The sequence below is a fragment of the Vulpes lagopus genome, chromosome 3 (assembly GCF_018345385.1).
Source record: "Vulpes lagopus strain Blue_001 chromosome 3, ASM1834538v1, whole genome shotgun sequence".
Classification (NCBI taxonomy): Eukaryota; Metazoa; Chordata; class Mammalia; order Carnivora; family Canidae; genus Vulpes; species Vulpes lagopus.
The window spans coordinates 111,407,369-111,430,012 of NC_054826.1; the positions used below are offsets into that span (position 1 = coordinate 111,407,369).

The 22,644-nt window shown below is 48.9% G+C and overlaps 1 protein-coding gene across 4 annotated transcripts in view; it reads right to left on the reverse strand.

Moving 5' to 3' along the window:
* The window catches only part of SCNN1B (sodium channel epithelial 1 subunit beta), a 58,908-nt gene that overhangs the window by 31,247 nt on the left and 5,017 nt on the right, over positions 1-22,644 (reverse strand). The window contains exon 1 of one of the 4 annotated variants that reach the window (XM_041747980.1): positions 19,603-19,631. The exons of 1 other annotated variant lie outside the window; for it this stretch is intronic. The gene's annotated coding sequence lies outside the window, so the exon portion shown is untranslated. Of the gene's footprint in view, positions 1-1,318; positions 1,329-8,657; positions 8,814-19,602; positions 19,632-22,644 lie in introns of those variants that run through there. 2 more of the 4 variants (XM_041747977.1, XM_041747979.1) reach the window with 2 other exon arrangements.

Below are 22,644 nucleotides of genomic sequence, written 5' to 3' on the forward strand. Positions count from 1 at the left end.
CTCAAATAAATAAATAAAATCCTAAAATAAATAAATAAGGGGTGTCTGGGTGGCTCAGATGGCTAAGCCTCTGCCTTTGGCTTAGGTCATGATCTCAGGGTCCTGGGATCCAGCCCTGCATCGGATTCCTGACTCAGCGAGGAGTCTGCTTCTCCCTTTCCCTCTGCATCTCCCCCCTGCTCATGCTCTCTCTCTCTCTGCCTCAAATGAATAAATTTAAAATGTTTTAATAAATAAATAAGAATCATTAATACATGGATCCCATTCAGGTTGTTCTACCTGTATTGGGGGCACTAGCAGCTACTATGTTCCATAAGCTCCTTAATTTACTACAAGAACCTACAACCTCAGCTCAAAATCTAGCCCAAGGCCTGTTTTTGTGTGAAACCAGAGGCTAAGAAAGATTTTTACATTTTTAAAGAATTGTTTAAAAAAAAAAAAAAAAGGAATATGCTGCAAATGGGGCCAGTAAAACCTAAACTATTAATAAAGTTTATTGACATCTTATTGAAGACATCCTTAAAATGGGTTTCAGATAAGTATTTTTTTTACAGGATTTTCTTTATTTGTTCATGAGAGATACACAGAGAGAGAAGAGGCAGAGACACAGGCAGAGGGAGAAGCAGGCTTCTCACAGGGAGCCCGATGAGGGACTCGATCCCCAGACCCCAGGATCACACCCTGAGCTGCTGAAGGCAGAGGCTTAACCACTGAGCCACCCAGGCATCCCTCAGATAAGTATTTGTAAGTTTGATTTTACTTTCCTCCCACTTGTTAATTCAATGTTTCCCAAACATCAGTCCTTTGCATACTCACAATTTTCGCTGACTTGCTGGAGCACCTGTATCATTATTCATTTAATGTATAACACCACCGAACTCCCTTTTTTTTTTGCTTACAAACATTCAGCTTTGTCCTAAGCAATACTATGAGCCCTCAGCAACACCATATCTGTGAAATACGTTTGATGTGTTAGCCGTATTTTCCTAATGCCTAGTAAAATAATTTAATTATTTAAAAAAGAGTATTTATTTATTTATTTATTTATGAGTCCCTCTTTAAAAGAGGAACTTAAAATCATCTTGCTTTGGGGAATCCCTGGGTGGCTCAGTGGTTTAGCGCTTGCCTTCGGCCCAGGGCATGATCCTAGGATCCCGGGATCGAGTCCCACATTGGGCTCCTTGCATGGAGCCTGCGTGTCCCGCTGCCTTTGTCTCTGTGCCTCCCTCTCTCTGTCTTTCATGAATAAATAAATAAAATATTTTAAAAAAATCATCTTGCTTATTACCCTTTAGAAAATTCTCTGTAGGTTTCTTACCTGGCTGAAGCATTTTGTCATGTATCCTCATGCCCTCCTTTTAAGTAGGTTGGGGTAGTTGTAATTATGCCCATTTCACAGAGAGGGCTTAACTAGAGCCAAAGGGACTTATCCACCGTCAGAGTGAGTCAGAGGCAGATCTGGATATAGAAACCAGGTCGCCTGGCTTCCAGCCACTTCTACCAACAGACTTGATGGGACACCTGACTTCTTGACCCCACTCTGGTGGGTGTTGGGGAAGTTTGCAGTGTAGCAATCAATGGGCACAGCCGCCTCCTCCATGAGTACACACGCACCTCATTTGCCCAAGGCTACGGCACACCAACATCTAGGGGTCCTCCCATAAAGTTACACTCAGTGTGACTAATGGAGAGGATAAGTAAGTGGCTCCTCCAGGAGGGGAGACACGGTCGTCTTATTTGAGACCACTGAATAGTCTCTGATCAGAGACAGAGAATGCTTCCAAGGTACACCAGTTAGAGAAAATAGAGGGAATTAGAGTATATAAAGCCCGTGCGCATTTGTGTAAAAAAAAAAAAAAAAAGAGGAAATAAGAGTATAAAGGCATTTACTTGTGGGCACAGAGCCTATCCTGGAGAGGCTGCCTAGGAAAGCAGTAACATGAATTGCCTCCGAGAAGGAGACCTGGGTGGCTGGGGGCACAGGCAGGGAAGGAGACTTTTGAAATGTGTTACTCCTTCTGTACCTTCTGTATTTGGGATCGTGTCAATGTTTCATCTATTCACTTATAAATATTTACTAAACCCCTACTGTATGCTCAGCACTGTTTAGGCACCGAGCATGCTGCAATAAACAAAGAGTAAAGAAATAAATCAAGCCCGGCCTTTATATAGATAGCCTACATGCCCACAGGAGACAGAAGCAAAAAGTTAAAAAGAGCCATTAGATTTGAGAATTTATGTAGATGGGAGTTTGATCAAAAAACTCTGTACGGCAGCCATTAGATGCACAAGGATTAAAATGTTTTGTAACACCAGGCATACTGGCCAAGCTTTGGGGAAAAGCACAGCTTTGTGGTGGGGCCATGGAGGGGGTCACTCCCCTCTCCCTCTATGCATCTATCCCTCTATCCCAACTCCTGCACTGTGTGGAGATGTCCTTGAGGGTCACTGCTCCACATTGAGGGGTGGCATCTGGGGGTGGCATGGGGGTATGTGGGTAGGTGTCCCAAAGCTTCACTCTGTGGTGGGGTGATGGTGGATTCCATGGGGCACGGAGCACCCTCAAAGGGCAGTCAGGAATTCCCATCCGTGGCACAGACAAGCGCATCCCACAGCCCTGGCCAGGTCAGCAAATGCTGGATGTTTCCATCAGGGGGTGGATGGCATAGGGTTTGGCCTATGTTAGGGCAGTCAGACCCCCAGTTAGGGAGGGCCTGGCTCTGCTGTCTCCCCAGGGGAGGGCCCCCATTCTTGACAACAATATGTTGGCCTTCCAAGTCTTAATTTTCTCTTCTGTAATATGGGGCTAACAGTACCTATGCTCCCTAGGTTGTTGGCAGGATTCAATGAGATAATGTGTGGGAAGCACTTTGCACAGTGCCCGTCACATAGTAGGTCTTGAAACATGGTAGCTGTGATTACTATCACCGTCATTATTAATTTAAGGAGCAGAATTATTCAAAATGACCCTGGGTATTCACCCTAGGTTACTGGGATTGTCATTCGTGGAGAAATGACCCACTGGAAAAGTGGCACCCAGACTACTTCTTGTGGGACTGGGTCCTTCCCTGGCAGGGAAATCCCATGGTCTCCATCAGCTGGCAACTGGCTTTCCAGACTTCTGTAAATAGCTGCACCAGCAGCCATGTACACAGCCACTGAGAAGGTCACATGCCTCACTTGTCCCATATGAAGGAAGACCCAGGGGGTTGGGGGTCCCTCCCCTGGAATGGAGCCCTCACCACTTCAGCAGGTGCCCTGGCCCCAGCATGCCTCCCTGCAGGATGATGGGGAGCCTCAGAGATCAAAAACATCTCTGTGCTGCTGACTCTGGCCTTTGGGTTTTCCTATAAAGCTCTTCGCTTATCCCAGATCTTGTGGTGGTGGATTCATCCCAACCCTCACGCAGCCAGTGGCATCATCCAGTCAAGGATGTAGGTGGAGAGGTCAAACCCAGACCTGCAATACGGAATCCCTTCCTGCTGTGCTAATTCTAAGCCATCTTGGGAAAGCACAGCTGTGAGCTCCCTGCGGAAGGCTGGCTGCGTCCGGCTGCAGGACTGGGGACCCCAGCCCAGCCCGTGCACTCCTCCCCACACCTCCTGGGACATCCTGCAGATGACTCACGTGCCAGCACTCTCCCTTTGTCCCCAAGCAAGATGAAACCAGCTTTCCTGAAGAGGCCAATTAGAACATGAACCTTGTGATCTGGGGTGTTGGGAAGAGCAGAGCCCACTGGAGCCAACGTTGCAGGCACTGAACAGAGCCCAGGAGGGCGCAGAACAGAGTAGTGACCCCCAGAGAAGCTGGCGTGGGGGTGGGCAAAGCATGTGGGGCCAGGGCCTGCCGCCACCTCCACCCTAACCTGATACCAGGCTCCATCCTGTCCACCTGGCAGCTCCAAGCGGCCTTGCTGTGCCAGTCTGGCTGGTCCTGGGATGAAAGATGAGTAATGGCGTCAGATAAGTGCTCAGAGCTGCTGCTGCTGCTGCTGGAAAGAACCCCGGCCACACCTTGCAGGGACCGTGCACTGGAGTCCTTGGAAAACCCGGTCTCGTCTCCAGATGTGACGCCATAACTGGGGTCCTCCTAACCCCACCCTCGCCACCCCCAGCTAGCTCCATGGAGGCCTGGGGCCCTGCAGACCCCTCTGCTCAGAGCTCTCACACCATATGCCCTTGCCTCTCAGGCACCGCAGAAAAGCAATCACAGCATCCGAAAGAGAGAGGCATTTGGGAGGGAACGCTTTGTGCACACTCATGGTGGACTGCTGCTCTTGGTGCTAACAAGGCATCCATGGCCCCAAGAACGGCTGCTTACACCTGCTTTCCTCCCTCCCCGCCCGCAATAATGGTCAGGAGAGCCCTAGGGCCCCTTCGTATGCTAACGTGATAATGCAGAGTCTAAAGAAAATCTCAGATACACAGATCTATTTAAAAATCTCACTTCAGGGGCACATGGGCGGTTCAGTGGTTGAGCAACTGCCTTTGGCTCAGGGTGTGATCCCGGGGTCCCAGGATCGAGTCCCGCATCAGGCTACCTGTGGCGAGGCTGCTTCTCCTTCCGCCTATGTCTCTGCTTCTCTCTCTGGGTCTCTAATGAATAAATTTTAAAAATCTTTTTTAAAAAATCTAAAAAAATTAAAAAATCTTACTTCAAAAATAGATGCCTGACTTAGGGTGCAGGTGCAAAGCCATTAGAGGCATTTACCATGTTGCAGGACAGGACTTCCATGTTCAAAAGTGACCGGACCAGAGCGGCTTGCAGGTTTTAGGAACTCAGATGATGCACCTGTGCTGACTGTTTGTTTCCAGTACCTTCTAGGTTCTCCATCCAGCTTATGCTGCAGGAGTGAAGAAGGTCTGAAAAGCCGTCTCTGAAGAGAGAAGCCTCTGGTAGCAAAGGCAGGTCAAGAACTGGCCCTGAGGATGGCCGGCTGGCTTTCTGTTCCCGGGGATGAACTGCTCACTGCCCATGGGCCCACGTTGAGTGGTGCCTTCACGGTGTGGGCTGTATCTGGGTACCCATCTTTCTTTCTGTTGACTCACTCTTGTTTTTACTTAAACACCTACTTTAGCTTTGTCCTAAGCCAGAGTGTCCCCAAAATCACAGGTTCGATGTCACCAATTATATGTTTTCTAATACACCTCAACATAAACAATTACTGATGAGATGAAAGATGTTTGTTTGCACAACATCTAAAAACCATCTCCACATGCCACACTGCACAGGGAGACAGACTCAGCGAGGCAAGACTCCCTTGCCTCAGAAACTCGCCAGATTAGATAAAACACCTCACCATTTGCAACCCAAAGACAGCCCCCCACCAATGTGCATGGTGTGCATGGCACGTGGCGGTGGGTGTTCTTACCAAACCTGTTCTGTCCGTCGGTTCCTTCACTACCAGACCTAGGTCTCTACCCCAGGAGAAGCTTACCCCTTGTCCTGCCATCCCAGCCCGAAGCCCATGAGCCCCGAGACCGTAGATGTGGCTACAGCTGCAGAAAAACCCGCTTTCTTTTTGAATGGCCTTTTAAAGGAGAAACAAGCATTCATCTGGTCTTTGGCCAATATGCTGAACCTTGGAGGACCTGAGTGCTCCTGGTTTGTCATTTCCTTGCTCACCTGGGGACCTAATACCACAGGTGGGCTTGAAAGGGGACTACCCTTTATAGCGACAAAACCCTCACTGCCTGGCTTCTCTGCATGGACACAGATGCCCACAGCAAGAAAACCTAAATGTACAACAGGCCAGAAGCATGGGACAGACCACGTACAGGCACACAATAAAAGGCTGCAGAGCTGTTAAGAAGGATGGTGAATTATGTCTGTTTAAAACAAACTATGAATGTATAGGTAACCATGTGCATAGAAAAAAAGTTTGGATAAGATTAATCAAAGTATTTAAAGTGATTATGTTTGGGTGGAAGGATCTTGGGGCATTAAAAAAAAACATTTTTAGTTTAAACTGTATTTTGTAATGTATTTTCAAGGAACAGATACTGCTTGTATAACAAATGAGGAAATGATTTTTTATGGCAACATGGAAAAAAGAGGATTTTTTTATGAAAGAATGTTACTCAATAAAAGCAATATCATACCTACAGATCTTTCTCAACTTACAGTGGGTTACGTCCTGATAACCCCGTGGTAAGTTGAAAATATTCTTTTTTTTTTTTAACTTTATTTATTCATGAGAGACAGAGAGAGAGAGGCAGAGACACAGGCAGAAGGAGCAGCAGGCTCCCTGCAGGGAGCCCGATGTGGGACTCGATTCCGGGTCTCTAGGATCAGGCCCTGGGTCAAAGGCAGACGCTCAAGCACTGAGCCACCCAGGTGTCCCAGTGAAAATATTCTAAGTCAAAAATGCATTGAATACAGCTAACCTCCTGAATATCACAGCCTCTCCTAACCTGCCTTAAAGGTATTCAGAACACTGACATTAGCCTACAATTTAGCAAAATCATTTAACACAGAGCATGCTTTATAAAAAAGTGTTGAATAAAAAAAAAAAAAAGTGTTGAATATGTCATGTAACTGATGAGGTACTGTACTGAAATCAAGAACAGACTGTCGTACGGGTATAGAATGGTTTGAGCGTATTGACTGTTGACTCTCAAGATGCCACTGCCCAGCATCATGAGAGAGGATCGTACTATGTGTCACCAGCCCGGGAAAAGATCCAAATTCAAAATTCCAAGTACGGTTTCTACTGAACGTGTATCACCTTTGCACCATGGTAAGGGCAAATAATCATAAGCCGGACCCCACATGTATGTGGAAAAATCGATTGTCAGGAAAAATGGTAATTAGGGCATTGGGGGGCAGCCCTGGTGGCTCAGCGGTTTAGCGCCACCTTCAGCCCAGGATGTGATCCTGGAGACCTGGGATCGAGTCCCATGTCAGGTTCCCTGAAAGGAGCCTGCTTCTCCCTCTGCCTGTGTCTCTGCCTCTCTTTCTGTGTCTCTCATGAATGAATAAATAAAATCTTTAAAAAAAATTAGAGCATTGGGAATTATGGAATAATTTTTTTTAAAGATTTTATCCATTCATTCATGAAAGACACACACACACACACAGAGACTGAGGCAGAGACACAGGGAGAGACAGAAGCAGGAGAAAGCCTGATGCAGGACTCGTGATCCCAGGATCACGCCCTGGGCTGAAGGCAGATGTTCAACCGCTGAGCCACTCAGGCGTCCCTGGAAAAAAAATTTAAATAAGATTTTATTTATTCATTAGAGAGAGAGATAGAGAGAGAGAGAGAGAGAGAGAGAGAGAGAGAGAGAGCATGAGCAGGGGGAGGGGCAGAGGGAGACGGAGAAGCAGACTCCTGGCTGAGCTGGAAGCCTGACATGGGGCTTGATCCCAGGACCTGGAGATCATGACCTGAGCTGAAGGTCATGCTTAACCAACTGAGCCACCCAAGTGCCCCAGAATTTTTTTTTTTTATGTAGGCTTCCTAGAATGTAGATGGACCTCTGGGGGGTGGGTGGATTCTGGACTGGTTGGGATGAGTGTAGGCTTGAGAGAAGTACACTTGCTGGATGCACACTTCAGCTTGTGCTCTAATATTTGTAACTGTTTTCCAAAAATTTCTGTTATTTAGAGTTTGTTGTTATTGGTATTGTTTTTTGTAAATTCAGAAAGGTTGAATGAACCCCCAAAGGGAAGGCTGTTCTATCAACTAGGCAAATTTGCCTGGGGTTTCTGGCATCTTGACAATTCCTGCCACAGTGTCTGCGAGAGGACCTTTCCTTTCCTCTCGGGGAGGGGGTGAGCCGAAGATGGGTTTCAGAGGAGGTGGCAGGCTCAGAACTTGTATGCCCTGGATGGCTCCTACCTTCCAAACCCTTGTTGACAGAGTCTTAATGCTATGTTTGCTTTCCTTCTTGCTGAGGACTTGGCTACACCAGGCTTTATCTCGTACGATCAGAGTTACATGAGAAAACACCTCACCCACCAGGCCCACTGCCAGGAGCTGTGTCACCTCGTTCGAAGGGGCAGATGACTTGGGGGTGCCAATGGTGAGGACACGGGCCCTCAGCCCCGCCCCTCCGCAGCCCCGCAGGTGGCCACTTGCCCAGGGTGGATGGTGTGTGTTGACAGCCGGCAGGGAAGAATGTGGTCAGCTTCATGTGCTCCCTACTTCTCTCCCTGCCAAGGCTGGAGGTGACTAGGAGTGGGGAGCTCAGCCCAGCCCTGGACGATGCCAGGGGTGCTGGGGGTGGAGGTGGAGGTGGAGGTTCGTTATTCCACTGGGAATAAAATGCTGTGCTCCTGACTAGAGTCCTAAAGGTAACGTCAACCTGAAAATATTTTGAGGCTCCCATAGCAGGTCCAGCTCTACAGCCTCTCTCTCTGTTTCCTGCTAGGACACACAAATTATTCTATTATTATCAGAATGGTGCACTTTGGAATGAGCCCACTTTGGACTCGGGTGGCGCCTTGGACCCATCCTATTACCTCTCTGAGCCTCTATTGTCTCATCTGTGAATGGGGTCAGCAGTAGGGTTGCCCTCACTGGGCTTTTATTTTCAGGGGGGATTACAATGAGATAATGCTCGTAAAGCCCTTGGTACAGCGTTGACTGACTGCTGGCTATCATTAGGGGAAAGAGGAAAACATGGGGGTGGCTGCTAAGGTTACATTCTTACCTGCGAGGCTGCTTTAGGAAGGACAGGTGCTGGAAGGGGAGTTTCCCGGCTTGGTAAAGGAATGATTCCATTCTGGGGACTGTACTTCCCAGAGGCTCAGCTGCCTGTGTCACATTCCTTTCAGAAACTTTCAATGGCTCCAGGTGTCTGCAGAATGAAGGCCAAACCCTCCGCTGGCTTTGAAGACGCCTTACATTCGGCCCCAACCTACACGTCTCCTTTTATTCCCCTCACTTCCCTTCAACGTGGGGTAGTGGCTAAGAGCCTGAGTTCGAATCACAGCTCTGTCACTTTCTCGCTGTGTGACCCTGCAGAATTGACTTATCCTCTCTGTGCACCTGATTTTCCCATCTGTGAAACAAGTGGAGAATATTACCTAAAATTGTAGGTTGGTGTGGAGATTAAATTGCAAATATGAAGCCTCTTGCGAAGTGTCTGGCACATGTAGAGGGGGATGTGTGTCTGTGAGCAACTTCTCTTGTGCTTCTCATACCCGTGCCCAATAGGACCACTTGCTGAATGCCAGGGATACTCCGGATATTCCCATCAGCACACGTTTACTCATGCTGCTTCTCCCCTGGAGTGCCTTTCCCCCAGGCCCGCTCTAATGCCATGTCTTTTTTTAAAATATTTTATTCTATTTATTCATGAGAGACACTCAGAGAGAGGCAGAAACACAGGCAGAGGGAGAAGCAGGCTCCCTGCAGGGAGCCAATGCAGGACTCGATCCCAGGACCCTGGGATCATGACCCAAGCCTAGGGAAGATGCTCAACCACTGAGCCACCCAGGTGTCTCTCTAATGCATGTCTTCAAAGAAATGGCCAGCTCCCCACTGAATGGAAGTCATCTTCCTGCCTCCATAACCCAGTATATTCTGTGAACCAACCCCTCCTATTTTATTTGGTCCCATCTGCTTTGTATCATGGCTCTATACATCATACTCTAATGTATCCTACTGGGTATGGAGGTCCCTGGACAGATTTCCTCAAGAACTTGGAACTTTGCCTACAGTAGGTGCTCAACAAATATGCCTGGACTACAGGGCTGAGGGGCAGGGTTGACAATCAGCTGCTATGCCTTGGTTGGTTTGCAAGGGTTGTTTATGGCTGAAGACCTTTCCAACTGGAAGGTAGCTTTCACCTAAACATTCCAAATATCATCATTGCTTGTAGCCAAAAGGTGAGGTGGGAAGCACCTGGTCCCCCTCCGTCCACCTGCCACTTTGAGCTATGTTATAGGTTGACTTGTGTTCTCACAAAATTCCTATGTGGAAGCCCCGATCCCTAGTAGCTCAGCATGGGACTGTATTTGGAGATATGGTCTCTAAGGAAGTGATTAAGTTAAAATGAAGCCAGGAGGGCGGACCCTAAGCCAATCTGACCGGCCTCCTTATCTGGACACCTCAAAAAACACCAGGGATGTGTATACTCCCAGAGAAAAGACCACATGAGGACACAGAGAGAAGGCGATCATCTGCCAGCCAAGGCTTCGGGGAAACCAACCTTGATTTTGGACTTCCTGCTTCCAAAAACCATGAGAAAATAATTTTTTTTGTTAAGCCACAAAAATCTGTGGTATTTTGTCATAGCAGCCCTAGGAGCCCAATATATGTCATAAGAGGAGAAGTAAGCAGTAGGCATGAGGGTGAGTAGGGGTGAGGAGTGAGCATACTGGGAGACCCCCTCCTGAATCTGGGCCTGGGGCTGACCAGGTCCATAAGTTCACCCTGCTGCCCCCAAGTAGGAATGGTTTATGCTTATGTGTGAAGCTAGTCTTTTCCTCCCCAACCAAGGGATGCTTTAGAAATCCTTCTTTCCAGGTGAAGGACAAAAGGTGGTACTGTGGCACCTTAAACTTTTTTTTTTTTTTTTAATAAGGCAGAGAAAAAAGTGAGCGTTCAGCACTTTTGGCAAAAAGACCTTCTAGTTTTCCTTCTACCAGCCTAGCAATGGCTTCCTGTCACATTCAGAATAAAACCCAGGGGCACCTGGGTGGCTCAGTGGTTGAGCGTCTGCCTTTGGCTCAGGTCATGATCCTGGGGTCCTGGGATTGCATCCCACATTGGGCTCCCCGAAGGAAGGCTGCCTCTCCCTCTGCCTATGTCTCTTCCTTTCTCTGTGTGTGTCTCTCATGAATAAAGAAATAAAATTTAAAAAAGAATAAAACCCAAAGTTCTAGCATGGGCTCAAGGGCCTGTGAACCTGGCCTCTGCCCCCTCCAGATACACCCCCTACTCCTTTCTCCTGTCCTCATTTCTGCTCTTCTAATATGCTGGGGTCATTCCACCTCAGGGCCTTTGCACTTGCTGCTCCTGCTGAGTGGAACAGGAAAGCTGGCCATGCATCAGGTCATTCACCAAGCACTTAGAAGACATAATGCCAGGGCCTTATGCACAGTGCCTATGGCTCTGCAGGTGGAGGCAGGGCCTGGCATCTGTACATTTAAAAATTTTTTTTAATTTAAAATTTCTGCACAGAGTCTGATACACAGGCAGAGTTGAGGACTATCGCCCTGGATCTGTCTTCATGGGGCTAGCTTCTTCTTTGAAGCTTCAGCTCCAACACCACCTACCAGAGGTGACCTGACCCCCCAATCCCTCCAGAATGCTCCAGCCCACAGCCCTATTTACTTTCTCCATAGAACCTAATGCCCTGGGAGACTATCTAATCTATTCATTCATTTCATTCATTTGCTGTCTCTGACCACTGGAGTTTTAAACTCCCTGTACACACTACACTTCTCTTGTTTCCAGTTTCACCCCAGTAATGGAGCTGGTCTGTCCAGTACAGAAGCCACTACCACGCTCGGCAACTAGTGAGTGCTGGAAACTCCACTAGTCCAACTGAGAACACAATTTGGATTTCAAAGAAACCATACGAAAAGTAGAGACATAGCATATTAAAATTGTGCAGGATGAAAAGAGTTCTCGAGACTGGGTGCGCAATGTGAGTGTCCTTAACGCTGCTGTAACACACACTTAGACATGGAGAAAGGGGTAAGCTTCGTGGTCTATGTTTTTAGCACAATTAAACATTTTAAAATGATGTGTGGAATATTTAAAAAATCTCATTAGTAATTCTAAACGCAGATAATGTTGATAATACTTTGAATATGTGGGCTTGATGAAATATATTATTAAATGAATTTCCCCTGTGTCTTATTTCGTTTTAAAAAAATAATAATACGGCTATCAGAAAATTTTAAGTTGCTTAGGTGGCTCAGATTTGTGGCTTGTTCTATTTATACTGGGCCGCACTGACCTAGAATCATGGCTGGCACACAGGAGGCACTTAAATATGAATTGAATATAAAAATGAATACACCTGGGGATCCCTGGGTGGCGCAGTGGTTTGGCGCTTGCCTTTGGCCCAGGGCGCGATCCTGGAGACCCGGGATCGAATCCCACATCAGGCTCCCGGTGCATGGAGCCTGCTTCTCCCTCTGCCTATGTCTCTGCCTCTCTCTCTCTCTCTCTCTGTGACTATCATAAATAAATAAAAATTTAAAAAAAAAAAAAGACAGACTTTAAAAAAAAAAAATGAATACACCTGCTGCCAAATACGTGCTTTTTTTTTTAGCATAAGCAAGGTTCTGTCTGCCAGTCTGCAGGAAAATGGGAGGGAGACTGTGGCAGAACAGTTTACATAACTAAATAATCATAACTAATATCTACTGTTACTGATATCTACTGATAATAGCGGCTACCGTCTGCTGAGCACCTAACATGTGCTAGGAATGGTCACGGCACTTTACCCACACCTTCTCGTTTCACCCTCGAGTCAATCCTGCGAGGAGTCATGGCAGCCAGAGCACAGCTGACTGCCCAAGGTCACCCAGCTGGTGAGAGGAGAGCTAGAGTTTGCACAAGGGTTGTCCGAGGCTCCCCAATGCACCTGCCCGCTGGGGGGCCACTGGGGGGCCATCCTGATGAGTTGGACATGAAGGCTGTGCATGGACTGGCTGCAGGCAGGGGTTTCTGGCTTCTGGATGCAAAAAGCTTCTGAAATCGGTGAGTCCCTGCTCTCCAGGGTCCAGGAAGCGAGTTAAATAATTCATAATCTCTGATCTACCTAAGCTCACCCATCCAGATCTGGCTGCCAGCCCTCTCAAGTTCAAGGACTTCAGGGAACTGGCCCTGGCCTGGGTGGTCATTCTTGTTCGAGGCAGTTGTGGTGGATGGCGCAGGGCCCAGCCTGATCAGAGAGAGGGCCCTGCCCATGTCCCTGAAGCTACAGCAGCCACAGCCTGGGGCTGGAAGCCTGGAGCTGAGGGCCCAGGCCCACCCAATACCCCACATCTGGGGCCTGGATCTGCTTGAGCAGGGCCCCCCGCGGTATCTAATGCAAGACCTCCCTGCAGGTGGCCTGTGTTGTGAGATGCACAGATCAGAACTCCTTGGAATGGGGAAGAGGTTTGCAATACAAGGACAGAACGTTCTCCAGGCCTCCCGCTACGTCTTTAAATAGTGGGTTTGAACTTGGGTCTGCTCAAAGAGACAATTGCCCCAAGAAGTCAACAAAAAACCTTATTCCCTTGGCAACAGCTGAGTGTCAAGGAGTCTGACCTCAGAGGGAAAAAACATCCGGCCATCTGGGGGACCTCGGAGCACCCTCACCCCAGGTGAGGGCCAATGGGTCAAGTGCACAGCACATAGTTGAGAACAATGGCTCCTGGAGTCTGCTCCCAGCCCCACGGCAGGCAAAACACCTGGGAACTGGTCAGAAAGGCAAATCCTCAGGCCCTACCCCAGACCTCCTGAATTGGAAACTCTGGGTTTGAACAGCACCCCCAGGAGACTCTGGGCTATGTAAAAGTTTGAGAATGGAGGCTTTCGGCTTACTACTCAGAGTTCCGCACCAAGGACCCCCCAGATCAGCATCCTCTCACAGCCTCTTAGAGACACAACATTTAGGCCCCACTTGCCCTACTGGATCAGAATCTGCACTTGCCAAGACCCCAGGGCATGCGTGTGCATGTTAAAATTCAAGATGCCCTGGCCTGGACTCCCCTACCATCACGTCAAGGAGTCTCATACTCAAATGCTTTCAGGGGCCAAGCAGGTGATGCACCAAAAAATGAAGCCACATCAGATCCAGCTGATTATTGCCATTGGGAAATGTGAGCTCAGGAGGGCCAGATCTTCCCATTTTCCAAGAGAATCTGGAAACCCAGATGCCAAAATGAAATTTCCTAATTTAAACATGACTCTGTGGGTAAGACCCGTGGTGCGCCAGCCTGCAAACGTGCTCGGAGGCCTCGGGGCAGGAGAAGTGCCTTAAGCTCTGGGCAAGCTTTCTGAGCTTGGGCACAGCCCTCCCAGACATGGCAAGAGGCACACAGTAGGGACCCAAGAATGGCTGACAGAGGTTCTCAAACTCGGTTGCATAACAGAATCATCTGTAGATCTTTAAAAAATACTGACACCCGACTCCTACCTCCAGACAGCCTGATATCCTTGGTCTGGGGCATGAGCCCAGCGCTTTGGGAAAGCTCCCCAGGAAATTCCAATGTGCAGTAGAGTTTGAGAACCTTCAGGCTACAGCAGGAGTCTGCAAACTTTCTCAGTAAAGGGCCAGACGGTCCTAGCTTAAACTCTGCGGTCACACAGTCTGTCACAGCTCCCCAGTGCTCCGTGGTACTGCAAAAACAGCCCCAGCTAAGGGGAAATGGTTGAGCGTGGCCGTGTTTCAATAGCAATTTGTGAATGCTACATTTTCAATTTCATTTAATTTGCATGTTAATAGAATATTATTTTTCTCTTGATTTTTTTCTTTTTTTAAAGATTTTATTTATTTATTCATGAGAGACACACAGAGAGGGGCAGAGATACAGGCAGAGGGAGAAGCAGGCTCCATGCAGGGAGCCCGATGCCGGACTCGATCCCAAGACCCCAGGATTATGATCTGAGCCAAAGGCTCAACCACTGAGCCACTCAGGTGCTCCTGATTTTTTCTTTTTTAAAGATATTATTTCTTTGCTTTTGAGAGAGAGACAGCATGTGAGCAGGTGAGAAAGAGAGAGAGAGAGAGAGAGAGAGAGAGCTGACTCCCTGCTGAGTGCAGAGCCCACTGCAGGGTTCAATCCCAGGACTCTGAGTTCATGAACTGAGCCAAGATCAAGGGTCAGCCACTTAACCAACTGAGCCAGCCTGGGAGCCCCTCTTGATTTTTTCAATCATGATAAAACCATTTTTAGCTCATGGGCTGTGGTGGGCTGAGCTTGGTCCTGGAGCCATAGGGTGCTGACCCCTGGGCTACAGGACTGAATGGAGGGCATGAAGGCTGGGAATGCAGGCCTTTCTCCTTCCTGGTATTTGCCCACACAACCTCCCCTACACAATCCCCGAAACCTTAGTAGCACTTGATTCTGAAAAGGTGGTGTTGACAAGGCCTGGTCAAGTATTGGCTTGATCTGGCTCTGGGCCACAGACTTTCAGATTGGGCCCCCAATCCTTCATCACCCAGGCAGGATTTCAGGGAGCTGCCTTCCAATGGGTGACTCCAAGCCCCACCCTCCGGGCTGGTGCCATCATTGAGCTTTAGCATGTAGTGACCATTTTAACTGCATGGCAGGTCCTGTGCTTAGAGCTTACCCTGCATCGTCTCATGACCTCACAGCAGCTCTGCGAGAGAGTAGATACATAGTACATACCTATGTATGTTATTAGATACCTGTTTTTAATTTTTTTACATACCCATTTTTTAGATGAGGAGACTGAGAGACAGATGTCAGATGACTTGCCCAAAGTCACACAGCAAGAGTAGTAGAGCAGAACTGAATGCATGTTTGGGGCAGCCCCAGTGGCGCAGCGGTTTGGCACCGCCTGCAGCCCAGGGTGTGATCCTGGAGACCTGGGATCGAGTCTCACATCGGGTTCCCTGCGTGGAGCCTGCTTCTCCCTCTGCCTGTGTCTCTGCCTCTCTCTCTCTGTGTCTATAGATAAATAAATAAAATCTTTAAAAAAAAATGAATGCATGTCTGTCTGACTGTAGAGCCTGCTTTGTCTATGTTAAGGACAATCAATAATCCATCACCATCACCTGTCACCACAATCTTCTCAAGGACAAGCCTTAGGCAGCATGCCTGGTCTCTCTGTATCTCAGATGGCATCTAGACACCACTCAATCTTTTCTGCCTTGAGTTGCAGCCAGACCTGACTCACCCAAGATAGATTCTGCACCCTTTCCAGGAAGGAGGCTCAGAGAGCTGCCCCATACAGCTGTGAAGGTTGTGTACTGCACAACTCTAGGTGGCATCATTCACAGTGTAGTCTATGTGAATGACACCCGTGGAGTTGTGGAGCACACAGCCCACATAGCTGCTCACAGCAGCCTCAGAGGCTGGCAGTGAAATGTTCACAGTTGCTTGGATGCTCGCTATTACTGCTGCTTGGGACTATATTATCAAAGGGGGAGAAGGGCCCAGCAGGATCTGCCACCATGGATGGTAGGGAAGCCTGTGAGTCAGAAACAGAAGTGGCTGGTGCCTCCTAGGACCTCCTTCCTCCACCCTCCTCCAGTCCTGTCTCCAACTTGCCCCAAGGTGGCCCTCCAGTGCCGTTCTCACACTGGGCAGCTCCTGCCCCTCACCAGCCCAGGGGTGCTGGGAACTCCTAACCAAACACTCTCTCCTTACCAAAGTGTGACCCTATGTTTGCTTTGCTGTTATGACCTGAGCCAGGCCCTGTGCCAAGGCTTATCTGCACCACCTCATGTGACCTACATCACAACCCTATGAGGCAGGAACTGTGCTCACCCCCATTTTACAGACAAGGACTCTGAGGCTCAGGGAGGTTAGATTACTTGCTCAAAGTCACATGACTAGAAAGTGTCAGAACTAGGAACCAAATTTGGGTCTGTCAGACTTAGAGCCCAAACTCTTAACCATTTTCCTAGGAGATGGATGGGTCATGTCTTCTGGGTCTGTTTCCCCATCTGCAATGTTGGGTCTTGGGTCTGGGAAGCCATGCGGGTGGCCATGATGTTGCTGCTGGTGATGGCAGGGATGATGGCGATGATGATGATGGAATAACATGAGGATGATGGTGATGAAGGTGTTTAAGGTGTTGAAGGTGATGATGGACATGATGGGGATGATGATGATGGTGTTGAAGGTGTTGAAGGTGTTGAGAGTGTTGAAGGTGATGATGGAGATGATGGGGATGCTGATAGTGTCGAAGGTGATGATGATGATGGGGGCAGGAATGACAACGAAGGAGGTGATGACGGTGATGAGAATGGTTGTGATGGTGGAGAGGATTACTGTGCAGATTAAATAAGCTAAGTCAGACCAAACGTGGCTCACTATGCTGGTCCTATGTCAGTGCTCTGTAAGTGCTGGGGCAGCTGGGCTTCCCGGGCCCTGGATCCACAAAGTGGGTTCCACTGGAATTTATGAAGTAAACACCTTCTTCCTCAAACACTAGGTGAAAGGCATGAATCAAAGACAAGAATGGGGGAAAGGGGGCAGCCTGGGTGGCTCAGCGGTTTGGCGCCCACCTTCAGCCCAGGGCGTGATCCTGGAGTCCCGGGATCAAGTCCCACATTGGGCTCCCTGCATGGAGCCTGCTTCTCCTCTGCCTGTGTCTCTGCCTCTTTCTGTGTCTCTCATTAATAAATAAAAATCTTAAAAAAAAAAAAAAAAGAATGGGGGAAAGGGGCCCCCTTCTTCCAGCTATGTCTTCATTTCCTGCCAACCTCTAAAATCCAGTATGGTGTTCTGGGCCTTGAGCCCAAATTGGGGAACTGAGTTGGTGGGAGGCAGACCCAGCCCCTGTGGGCTTCCTGGATCCCTGGGTGGCCGACTGGCAGGAGGAAGTCAGGCTTCCAGGGAAATTCAGAGGCTGCGAATCGGGTGCCCAGGAAGGTGAGGGGCTGCTGCCCCAAGAGTCAGAGCCACACGCAGGCTGGGCTCTGGGCTGCCCCTCTCTGTTGGGGGCTTCTGGAATCGTTACCTGCACGGTGACCCAGGGTAGTTCCTGGGAAGCAAACAGCTGAAACCTTACACTTGGCTGCAGGCGAGCCAAGGGCTTCAAGAACCATGTCATGGAGTAAAAATTTCCACTCTTCCTCCGCACCCACTTCTCAAATAACACCTGGAAGCCAAGGAGAGGCAGGATGGGGAGAGCAAAGTGGGCTCTGTGGTCAGAACAGTTGCTTGGGTTTGAACCCCAGCCGCACCACTTGCTCGTTCTGTGTGACCTTGGGCAAGTGACTCAACTTCTCTGAGCCCATTTTCTTATCTGCAAAACAATTACACCTCCTGTTTCACTGGATTGTTGGAAAGCTGCAATAAGATCATGCAGTGAGTGAGAGAGCTGGGCTTCTCCAGGGGTCAAATGGGAAGAATATTTGTACCAACCCTTTATGGTTGCTGAAAGATCTCTGTGAAATAATGCACGAGCCTGGCATGTCATGTAGACTTAAAAACACACTGTTTTTTTATCATTATTACTGTAGAGGAGAAAGCCACGCGGGCCTCAACAGCATTTATTTGACATCCCATCCCACAGGTTGAAAGAGAAACTGAATTCAGTTCGTGTCCCTGCATGTAAGGTGAGCAAAGCAACACGGTTCCCTTTTGGAGGGGCCATACCTCCTGGAGGGAATGACAAGCTTCGGGGAACTGTCCGCCTTCGGGCAGCAGTCTCTAGCTTGGGGTCCTCAGCCAACTAGATCATAAGGTCCAGCAAGAGGTCAGCCCCACCCGTCCAGCCAGAGAAGGGCCCCAGTGGGAGTTCAGGAGTGGGAATGAGGCTGGAGAGGGGGTCTCAGGGCAGGGACCGCGGAGTTTCCTGGGGGCCCGGAGACGTGGCTTGCTCCCTGCTGCATCTCCAGTACCTGGCCCCTTGCTGCAGGGGCAAAGCAGCCAACAAAACACCTTTAAATCCCTGTGGACTAGCATCGTCCCATTCAGGAAACACCCCCTAAATGCTGGAAAATGTCATCCCCTGGCCCCCAACCCCCACCCTACTCCTCAAGGTTCTGTCTTCTGTATGTATGTTGGGGGCCGGTGATGGGGGGAGAGGTCTGCTCACTGGGCCCATCATCCCGTGGCTGGGCTGTCACTCGTGTCATCTCGTGTTAGAGGCGTCAGACCAACTCCTGTTCCAACAGTCTGAGAGGCTGCAGCCAGCCAGGGTGCTCTCCAGCGGAACACCACCCCTCCCTGGACACACACACAGCCAGGCCCAGATTCTTTTTTTTTTTTTTTTTAATTCATGACAGTCACAGAGAGAGAGAGAGAGAGAGAGGCAGAGACACAGGTAGAGGGAGAAGCAGGCTCCATGCACCGGGAGCCCGACGTGGGATTCGATCCTGGGTCTCCAGGATCGCGCCCTGGGCCAAAGGCAGGCGCTAAACCACTGCGCCACCCAGGGATCCCCCAGGCCCAGATTCTGATCGTTGAACTTTCGCTGAGTTCTACAGGGGGAGGTGTTCTGGGCCTTTCTGCACAGGCCTCTCCTCCCACGGCCCCGCCCTCCTCCCTTCTCGAACAGCGCAGCATTTCTGGAGTTAACGGGGGCAGTGACAAGGATGGGGCCAGTGACTGGGGGGCCTTAGCAGGCCCTGAGCAGGGAGCGGGGGTTGCTACTGACCCCAGTCCCCAGGCTAGTACTAGGGCTCCGAGGTTAAGTATCAAGGCCAAGGTCACACAGAGCTGAGCTCCAACACCAGACTGTCTGACCCCCAAACTCAACCATTAGACAAACTGCCTCTCGAGGACTCCGGGTAAACCTGGGTGCTTCCAGGTCCTCTGAGGACAGGTCTCCCGGAGCAGCCTGCCTCGAACCGGGACTCCCCTGGTCCAGTACATGGCCCCTCCTTCCAGGAGGGAGCACCTCCCATGGCCCAAGCACACTTCTAAACATTTTACATGCTCCCCCCTCCTCCCTGCACCGCTAAAGCTTTCAAAGACAGCCGCCCCAAGGCCACAGCCACAGACCTCCTTGTGGTCCCTCTCACCAAACTCAGCATAAGCCCCCACGCAGCTCCTCATTGCAGCACAAACCCCATAGGAAGACAAAGGTGATCCTCCCTGGGGTGGGAGGTGGTGACTTTCAACCAGGAAAATCAACAAACTCCACACAGAGACAGAGGTGAGGGACCCACAGTGGAATTTCAGGAATCAGCCTGCAGAGGGCGGGGGAGCTTGTCTGGGGAGGTTGCCTTGCAGTAACCCCCCACACCCCGAGTTATGGGGGCCAGACCTCCAGCAGCTCCTGAAAGAGGGTGCACCAGACTTCCCAGATCTTAGTCTTCCTTCCAGATCTGGGCTCGAGAATGAGCTCCCTGGTACCTCGAGAGGGAGCAAGGCTGTCTGGGTTGTTCTAGATGTCTGCAAGGTAAGGGCTCTGTTTGTCGTGGGGACACCAGTGCCTCACACACACCCCTCCCCCCATGCCCTCCGCCCCCACAATCCTCAAGACTCTCCCTGCCAGGGACGCACAGTGGAGGAGGAGCAAGTTGGAGCTGAATTCAAATTCTGCTGTTATCACTGTGTGGCCTCTTGCGCAAATTCTTGAACCTCTCTGAGCCTGTCTCCACCCCTCATCTGCTGGGCAATGCCCACCCCCCCCATCTCCCAGCAAACCCACGAGGTTTGCTTCAGGTTCAGCTCAGCTCCATGACTGTAGCTTGGCCAGGACCCCATTTCTTTAGTGTAAAAAAATAAATTCTTCATTTCAAAACAGAAGAGCTAACGACTTCCGGGCTTCTTTCAAGTTACTCATTTAACAAGCGTTTATTTAGGACTTCCTGCATGCCAGGGACCGTTCTAAGTACTTGACACGTTTAATCTTCATAATATCCCTACTGAGGTGAGACTTCTTATCATCTCCAGTTTACAGATGAGAAAACTGAAGCACAGAGAGGTTAAGTAACTTGCCCGAGGTCACACAGTGGGTAAGTGCAGAGCCAGGATTCTGATCTCTGGAGCTTAGCAGGTCCGGGTTAAGAATCACTGTATCTTTTGGGTATTCCTACCAGCTAGGAATATTTCTTCTGAATTTATATCTTGTAATTCATATGATGGAAACATTTTTTTAACTTTGCAAATACAAAGCAAAATAAAAATACAGATGATGCATTTGAAAACTCCTTAGGCCCTGTCCCCATCTGAACCTGCTGGTCTTGATATTTGGTCCAGGGGCTGATTCTAGCTCCTTATTATCAACATCCTGACCTTTTAGAATAGTCCCAGAGATTCAGAGCAACAAGCACTTTGTGTGGACAAAGTCATTTAACCCTTGCAGGATTCCTGTGAGCCAGGTACTCTTGGGCAGCCCCATTTGCAGGTAGGAAAACAGAGGCTCAGAGAAGAATACACACTTGATCAAGCAGTCACAGCTCAGAAGTGGTGGAACCAAGGACTGGAACCCAAACAGTTTGATATCAGAGCCCCGACGTTTTTGTGTTTTTTGTTTTTGAATCGTCTAGAAATTTTTTTATTGTGGCGAACTGTACAACCTAAAGTTTACCACTTTAATCATTTTCTCTTAAGTGTTTATTTATTTAAGTCATCTCTACACCCAGCACGGGGCTTGAACTCAAGACCCCGAGAACCAGAGTCACACACTCTTCCAACTGAGCCAGTCAGGCGCCCCTGCCATTTTAATCATTTTTAAGTGTACGTTCTGGTGGCATTAAGTAGGTTGACGCTGTCATGCAACCATCACCACCATCCATCGCCAGAACTTTTGCATCCTCCCAGAGAGAAGGAAACTGTGAACACTAGCGCCCACTCCCCCAACCACCACGCTCCCACCCCTCAGCCCCTGGTAAGCTCTATTCTACTTGGTCTCCATGAATTTGCCTATTCTAGGTATCGCATGTAAGAGCAATCATACAATATTTGCTCTTTTGTGATCAAAGGCTCTATTTTTAAAAACAGTAACTCATTTTTATTTGGAAACATATAATTTGAATAGTGGTCAAAAAGGGAGTTCACCTTCTCTCTCACGCTATGCTTGTTTTAAATAAGGAAGATGTGTGTGGCTGGAATTTATCACTATACTGTAATGAATGTACGGGGCGGGGGGACTTCTAAAGAATACCAAATGTGTGCAGTGAAAAGCTAGGTCTTTCTTCCCTCCCCAAAGCCAACCACTAGGATAGGCTTCCCGAGTGTGCCTCAGCGTTTTTTATTTTTTATTTATTTTTATTTTTTTGCCCCAGGGTTTAATGTGCATATACAAATATCTACATATATATGCTTATCTTGTCCTTTTTAAAAATTTTAAAAATATTTTATTTATTTATTCATGAGAGAGAGAGAGAGAGAGAGAGACTCAGGCAGAGGGAGAAGCAGGCTCCGTCCAGGGAGCCCGACCTGGGACTCTAACCCGGGTCTCTAGGATCAGGCCCTGGGCTGAAGGCGGCGCTAAACCGCTGAGCCGCCCGGGCTGCCCTCTTGTCCTTTTTTTAAAAGGGGCTCTAGGCACACAGATGGTTAGACTACTGTATACTGTTCCATACCCTGCATTTTTCTTTTAACAATACGTCTGGGAGAGGGTCCCCCCTCCATTCATAAAGAGCTACTGCTTTCTTCTGAATGGCTACATCATATTCTCGTGCGTGGCTGTTCCCACACGTCCAGTACTTGCTCCTTTCTTTTCTTTTTTTTTTTGCTTGCTCCTTTCTGATGGGTGTTTACTCTGCAATTGTTTGCTCTTATGCACAAGGCTGACTATCTTTGCTCTAACATGCTGTGCCCAAGGCAGAGATACCCACTGGGTAAATTCCTGCAGGTGAGATTGCAGAGCCCTGGGGTATGGGCCTCTTAAATATCGACAACTTTCCCAACTCCCCAATTTGTGCTCCCACCAGTAGAGCTGGAGCGTGCTGCTTTCCCCAGCCCCCACTTCCGACACTGAGTGTTACCCCGGGATCTGGGAGGTGGAAAGCAGAATTCACTGGGGTTTGGCAATGCAATTCTTTTTTTTTTTTTTTTTTTGAAGAGTGGTTGAGCATCTTTTCGTCTGTTTGA